Below are 7,458 nucleotides of genomic sequence, written 5' to 3'. Positions count from 1 at the left end.
CATCGTCAGGAAGCCCAGCCCTACTCTCTCTTCTGCTCAGCAATTGGCTGTAAGCTGCATTATTGACATATCAGGGGACAGTTGGAGATCAGAGTTTGCCCAACATTGAGACAGGAGATTCCCAGATGAGGATTGCAACCAGATCTGGGAGGTACAGAAGTCAGTATTTGAGTTACATTTTAACCTGATGCACCCAAAGCATATAAGTATCCCAGACCACCACGAATGAAACTAAGTCACTAAGAGCAAAACACAAGAAATTAAATCAGTGAATACTGGAAAAGGTAACATAAATAAATAAATAAACAGATAAATAAATAAATGTAAAATACACAAAGTACAATCTCTCCTCCACCTTTGGCCAAGACTAAGTGTATAGAAAGCATAAACAGAAACAGTCCGAAGAAAATAAAGATATAAATTAAAGCCCTAGGTTTGATTCCTAGCAGCGGGAAAACAAACACACAAACAAACAAACAAAACAAAAAAAACAATAGATACAAATGGATAGGGTTTCTTTTAAGTAATTACTTCAGTTGTATTTTACATATTAGTTATATCTACTGTAAAATAACCCCCAAAGGTACACAATGAAAAAGTAAATAGATATAACAAGAAAATTCCACTAAGAATTTGCAGTGCTAATAACACAAAACTTAAAAAGACAAAACACTAACCAGATAAAAGGAATTATTTATGCTGATAAACACTATGGTCAAAGATGTATGTATCTAGCTTTGTTGGTCAAGAAAAATAACATGAAAAGATAAAAAGCAAAAAAATAAAAGAGCAAACCACATGGTTTTGAGCAACTTCATCATAATTCTTTTATATATGACTAAAGCAAGTAAAAAGAGGAATAAGCAGGTGATGTTTATTTATTAATTAAGATATGTGCACCTAATATTAAAATTAAACTTGAAACAAATTAAATTCATGTTATCATTCACAATAAGGGCTTCGGGGCTGGAGAGGTGTCTCAGTGGTGAGAGTTTACTGTTCTTACAGGCCTGACTCCAGCTCCCAACACACATATTGGCCAAATAACCACCTCCAGATCCAGGAAACCCAACACCCTCTTCTGGCCTCCTTGGGCACCCAGGTGCATGTGCATACACAGACACACAAACATATACAAATATACACATGAATAAATAAATAATTCTAAAAATATTTATTAGTTGAGTCAAAGTAAAACTAAGAGCCACGACTGAGAAGCTGTGTAAATGTGGAACTGCCTTTGAGAGCAGATGTGTAAACAGAAAAGGAATTCATGACATTTATTACTCTTTATCTTCACTCATATTGCTTTGAGATAGTGTTGTAAGAAGCACTTACGTATTTATAACAGGGTGAACAGGTGATAAGGAAGTGGTAAGTAGGTAGATAGACGATTGGTTGAGCACTGGGACTCAATCCTAAAATAATTACTTCTTTCTTGTTATGTCTACTCTATCTGAAAAAAAAAGTTTGTGATGAGTATCACTCAACCTAAAATTTTATGATCATCATTTGCTTACAATGTCTTTTAAATTTTACTTTAAAAATAACATTCTGAATAAATAAGTATGCACCAAGATTGACTCTGTGAGCTTTAAAAACTTAGTTTGCAAGTCACACAAATTAATAAATGCAGTAATCATAATTTCATGTTCCATGGTTGCAATTACACACACAGAGTCACATAATTTCTATTACAGTATAGTCTTATAATTTGCTTTATTACAGTCACTAATCCCTTACTGTTTAGTGACATCATCAGATTAGGATCGTGGAATAAATTTAATTGTTAATATGTAAGTACCAAAATAATGCACTGTGTACCCAGATGGAGTATCGCTGGTGTTTTCAGGGATCTTCTGGGTGACGAGGAGGACCACTACAGAGAAATAAAACAGAAGGACACTTTTTCATGGAAGGAGTCACACTCTCATCATGGAAACTGTCAACACCATTAGGATTGGTGCTCCTCTCTTGGATTGAGAACATCGGTGTGATTTAGACACAGCACGGCATGTGCTATGAAGAAATTGCCCACCTTAGATATAAATATCACACCATACAGAGAGGTTAAGACATAGCTCACAGGGGTGACACAAAAGCCTCTTCCAGTGACATGGCATGGCCTGGAGATGTGGTTCAGTGGCAGAGCACTTGTGGAACGTGTTCAAAGCCTTGGATTCAATTCCCAGCACTGCATAAAGAGTGGAATAACTAAAAGTTACTTAAAAACCAAGACCCAAGCAATAGCTTATCTTCAGGAAGCTCCTGTCCATGCATAACACCCTCCTCTACTCTTACTGTACAGCTCAAGAGCTTGATACACCATCAGCAGCTTGTCCCGACGAAGCCAGTGAAAATGATGGACAGGTGAAAATGAGATTTCTCCCAAAGCAATAGAAGTACGGAGAAAGCAAAGGGGACACTGGGAGGGAGGTGGACAGTCACTGAAGCAGGAGCAGCTGTGGTGATGGGAGCACACGTGGGAGCACACGTGGGAGCACACGTGGGAGCACACGTGGGAGCACACGTGGTAACTCAGTAATGACCATTGACTGAGTGCAAAATGGCTTTGGGAGAGCACTTAAGAGACTCCTTTGGGGATGAAGGGTTAATTAACTAAGAAAGTTTGACAGGGCTTAGAATGCTTGATAAAAAATCAACAAGAGCTACTGTAGATCATGAAGTGGGAAAAGGAACGTTTTAAATGGTATAATGCTTTTTTTTTTTTAATCCAGGCCCTACTTCCCTATTTTATAATAATTTTTTCAAGTGAAGTGTAATTACATCCCTTTTCTCTCTCCAGCCCTGCCCACGTGCCCTTCCCCTTGCTCTCTTTCAAATTCGTGGCCTCTTTTGTAATTGTTGTTATGCACACATATACAGAAATAGATTATAGATATACATATGTACATACACACATGTTCCTAAATATATAAATACAATTGCTCAGTAGAACTCCCTCTTTTAAAAATGCAGACATTGTATACTTCATATATCACTCTGTGTCTTCCTTTTTAACTTAAATAGCTCAGGTGTGTGTTTTTACCATTGTACACTGCCTTATTTCAATGACACAGTTAATTTTATGAATAAACCTACTTTATATAAAAATAAATAAATAAACTCAGGCCTTACACCCAGCCAGTCACCTCTGGTTACAGGGGGAAGGTTTGGTTCTAGGTGTGGCGATGGAAAGAGAAAAGCAGAGAGCACAAAGTCGGTGCCGTGTGGCTCCTGCTTGCTGCTGCTGCTGCTGCGGCTACTGCTCTCTGCTACCCGGCGCTTCCCTTTTTGAAAGCAAACAAATCTCACAAGGTCAAAAAGTAAAGACTATACAGTGGACAGTGGCTAAATTATTGAGAGCCTGGAATAAAATATAGAAGAATCGATTTCATCCTCAGTTCTCCTGTGAATGTTAACACATGAATGTCCGTGGTTTTGTTGATGTAAAGTTTCTTCTTACATAGACAGAGCTAACATATCTACAATAGACCAATGCCTAGTGAGAACACCTTTGCATGTCATACAGAATAGGGGTGGGCAGTAAACTGTGGTTCCACTGCTCCCTGGGGTGCCTGACATCACTGAGGGCCGAGTATAGAGGGAGGGCACGCTCCCTGGGAGCTTCTCCCTGGGACATCTGGGTACCACCGCTGAGAAGGATGGAGCACTGAGCGGTCTATGCTATGGGATTTCCAGTCTAGCCAGGGGTGTGGGAGAAAATACTTTCTGCAGTTCTCTGAAAACCATGCAGGGGAGAAAGACCCTCTCTGCAATCCAGTGTATTGTGAGACACTGGCAACATGCCAGGTGACAGCGCGGGCTGGGGCGGACCTGACTCAGGCGAATAGGGCAGCTGCTTCGGAAACAGCCTGCGATCCACTGGGGCAGATGAGCACTGTGGGGGCAAGCAGCAGAAAGCGATGGTTGAGGCTCCGCCCAACAAATGGCAGAAGCTTGCTGCCTCGGAGAGCTTCGGAAGCAGCTACCGTGGTGGCCACTGGTGATTGGTGAGTGGCTGTGGTAGTGGAGGGGAGCGCTTCTTTCCCAAGTGTACAGTTTGATAGAAACAGTTAGTCTCAGTCGGGTGTGGTGGCGCACGTCTTTAATCCCAGCACTTGGGAGGCAGAGGCAGGAGGATCGATGTGAGTTCAAGGCCCACCTGGTCTACAAAGTGAGTCCAGGACAGCCAGGGACCTTGTCTTGGGGGGCGGGGGGCGGGGCTGGAGAAGAAAAAAAAAGCCCACAACTGAAAGTAAAATAATCAGTGAGCTAAGTTTAAAGTAGCTTTACCATCTATGCTGTGCAGGCCTCCACTTTCAGGAGGTACCCGGGAAACGTAACCGGAGGCAAATTGAAAAGGAGCATTTCCAACTAGCGTCCTGGTTTCATTCACGGAAATATGCCCTTCTAGAATTGTAACGCACTACAGTTTGCATCTGTTTTGGAGCGCTCTCAAATTTCTTCAATGGACCGTAAAATGTTGATGGAACACGGACAGCATTGTCCACATAGAATACAATAAAGGCAAAAATATCTCAGAATGATTGCTATTACATGTGGACAAGAAAGGAATTCTAATATAAAACCTAATCATACCAAGCTAAGTATTTGTAACTTGTTATAAATCCCAAATGAAGAGGAGAACAAGAGCAAGTGTTGATATTACCAGGCAATCATGCCTTAATGATGTGCACCAACACGGTGGCCATTTGGCAAATGCTACCTTTCATATAGCTCCGTGAAGCAAAGTCTTCCGTTCTAGTCTCCGGGGAGTTTTCTATATCGTTTCTGCACAGCATACTCCATAATACAAAACGGGGTGATCTCGAAGTGTTGTTCATGATCTTCATCCCTACTTTCTTAAAAATGTACTAACCCCCCTGAATATGATGATATTAATATAGCTTTGTTTTTAGGGGGTATCATGTTTTATTTGGTTGATTTTGTTGCTTCTTTTCTAGGCATGGGATCAAACCCAGGGTCTTAACCTGGGTCTTCCAATGAGTTACATTGTCAGCTATAGAAAGAAGGATTTTGGTGAAACATTTAAATATAACTGAATATGTGAGGAAAAGGATAACATTTAGATGAGAAACAAAAAGAAAAGTCTTAAATCAGGAGGAATTTACATTAAAGATAAACGAATAACCACAATGTCAACATATTATGATAAGCTATTTAGTCAGGAAGTTAACTTAAGATGCTGGGCTGGAGAGATGGCTCACTGGTTGGAACGCTGTCTGCTCTCGCAAAGGACTTGGATTGGATTCCCAGCACCCACAAGGCAGCGGGCAACTGTCTGAACTCTAGTTCCAGGGGATCTGATGCCCTCTTCTGGTCTCTACAGGTACTGAATGCATGTAGCTCATAGACATATACACATGAAATTAGATACCTCTCTCTCTCTCTCTCTCTCTCTCTCTCTCTCTCTCTCTCTCTCTCCTTCTCTCTCTCTCTCTCTCTCTCTCTCTCTCTCTCTCTCTCTCTCTCTCTCTCTCTCTCTCTCTCTCTCTCTCTCTCTCTCTCTCTCTGTGTGTGTGTGTGTGTGCATGTGCATGCATGCAGGTGTGTACGTGGTGTTCAGAAATCTCGGTTGCTCTCCACCTTATCTTTTTAATATTTTTAATTAAAGCAGAATTGTATCACTCCAGCCATTCCCAGCTATCCTTTATTAAACCCCCATCTATGTTACCCCAATTTGACAGCTTCTTTTTCTTTTATTATATTTGTTACATATATCTATAGGTATGTATGTGAATACATACATATATATACAGATATATGAATTGCTGAGTCAATATTGATATTTTTTAAGCACTACATGTCTATATTTTACAGGCAACAATTTTGTGAAATGCCTTCTTGGTTTCATTCTCTATACTTCTTTATGCCAAAGAGCGAGTGTGTAGTTCAGTGAGCCTTCTCAGATCTGAGCTCTTCTATCAGCAGCCAAATAAGAAGTGAGAATCATGTTTACACAGTGGAATACTACTCAGCTGTCAAAAACAAATCATGAATTTTTCAGGCTATTGGTCCCCCCAGAGTATATTTTTCATGTTTCAACTTCAAATTTAAATATACATTCTATTTCCTATGTTCATATTTCCTTTCATATCTCTGAGTATATTGATAATATCTTACGTTGTGACTTCTGTCCAGAAATTCCATTGTCTTTATCATTTCCTATTTTCACATTGATTAATTTTTCTTTATGATGTGAGCCACCTTTCATTTCTTCATAAGTGTGATTTATTTTGATTGGATTTGAGGCACTAAACACTATGTAACTAAATTTACAGCCCCACCCCCACCCCCTGATTTAGTGTTGAACTTTGTTCTACATCTTATTGAGTTATTAGGTAATGAGAGTTGTTAAACGCGCATCACCTGGATCTTTCTGGGGCTTGTCATTGTTAGCATGGGTCTAGAGGGCCTTCATATTATGGCTACTTTAACCAACATCTAATGCATGGCTCTAATGCATCTTGTGTGAGTACCTGATGGATTCCCCTGGGTGAGTAGGACTGTCTTTCTCTTTTATCTACCCTTCGACACAACATATCACTACATTAAGGAAGTGCACCTTTGGGTGTATCTATGAAAACATTTCCATAGAGGTTTCACTGAGGAGGGAAGGCCCATGCCATGGGGTAGGGTCCCATCCTGAAGAAAAAGAGAATAAAAAAAAAAAACCATGACCCAGGCACTGGCATTTTCCCTTGCCATGCTTCCATTTTGGCATCAAAGACCAAGCTGTTCCCACCACCTGCTGCCCTGTGTTCCTCTGTGAGCCAAAATACCGCCCCCAGCTGCTTTGGCTCATATATTTCATCACAGCAATGAGAATAATAAGTTATATACTATGTAACCCAGGCTGGCCTCAAATTTGCAATGTTTCTGCCTCGGTCTTTCAAGTTTTGAGATTTTTATACACATTACCGTCACACACATCCACACATCTAAGCATCAAGGCTTCTCCATTTAGACAACATGAGTTCCAGTGCCTCCCAGGTGGATGTTAAATCTGCATGCTCTTGTGTCCATCACATCCTTCCAACTCTGCATTTGCCCTCAAGGAGGCATTGTCCATGAAGGGTTGACTATTGACTATCCTCCGGCTAACTCAAGGAGAACCTGTTCGCATTTGTAGGGACTTTGGTGAAGTAGCTTTGTTTTCTCTACTTATCCTGCTACAGGTTCTAGACACCTCAGTTGCCTCCAGCTCTTGGCTTCAGGCAGATCACAGCTCTCCCTGGACTCCCTAGTGCATCTAAGTATACGTAAAGCTCTAAAAAAAAAAAGGCTCCCAAGTGGAAACTCCTGGTGATTACAGGCGCCCTTTGTCTGGCTCCTCCTCTTGGGTCTACATTGTTGTACGATGTCTAACTACATTTCCATGTGTTCGTTGAGAGCTTAGCCATTTGAGCGGGAATGTATGGCTCTCCCTTACTC

The sequence above is a fragment of the Acomys minous genome (genome assembly GCF_964271855.1).
Source record: "Acomys minous genome assembly, chromosome: 15".
In the NCBI taxonomy this organism is placed as follows: Eukaryota; Metazoa; Chordata; class Mammalia; order Rodentia; family Muridae; genus Acomys; species Acomys minous.
Note: the sequence above shows the minus strand (reverse complement) of the source record.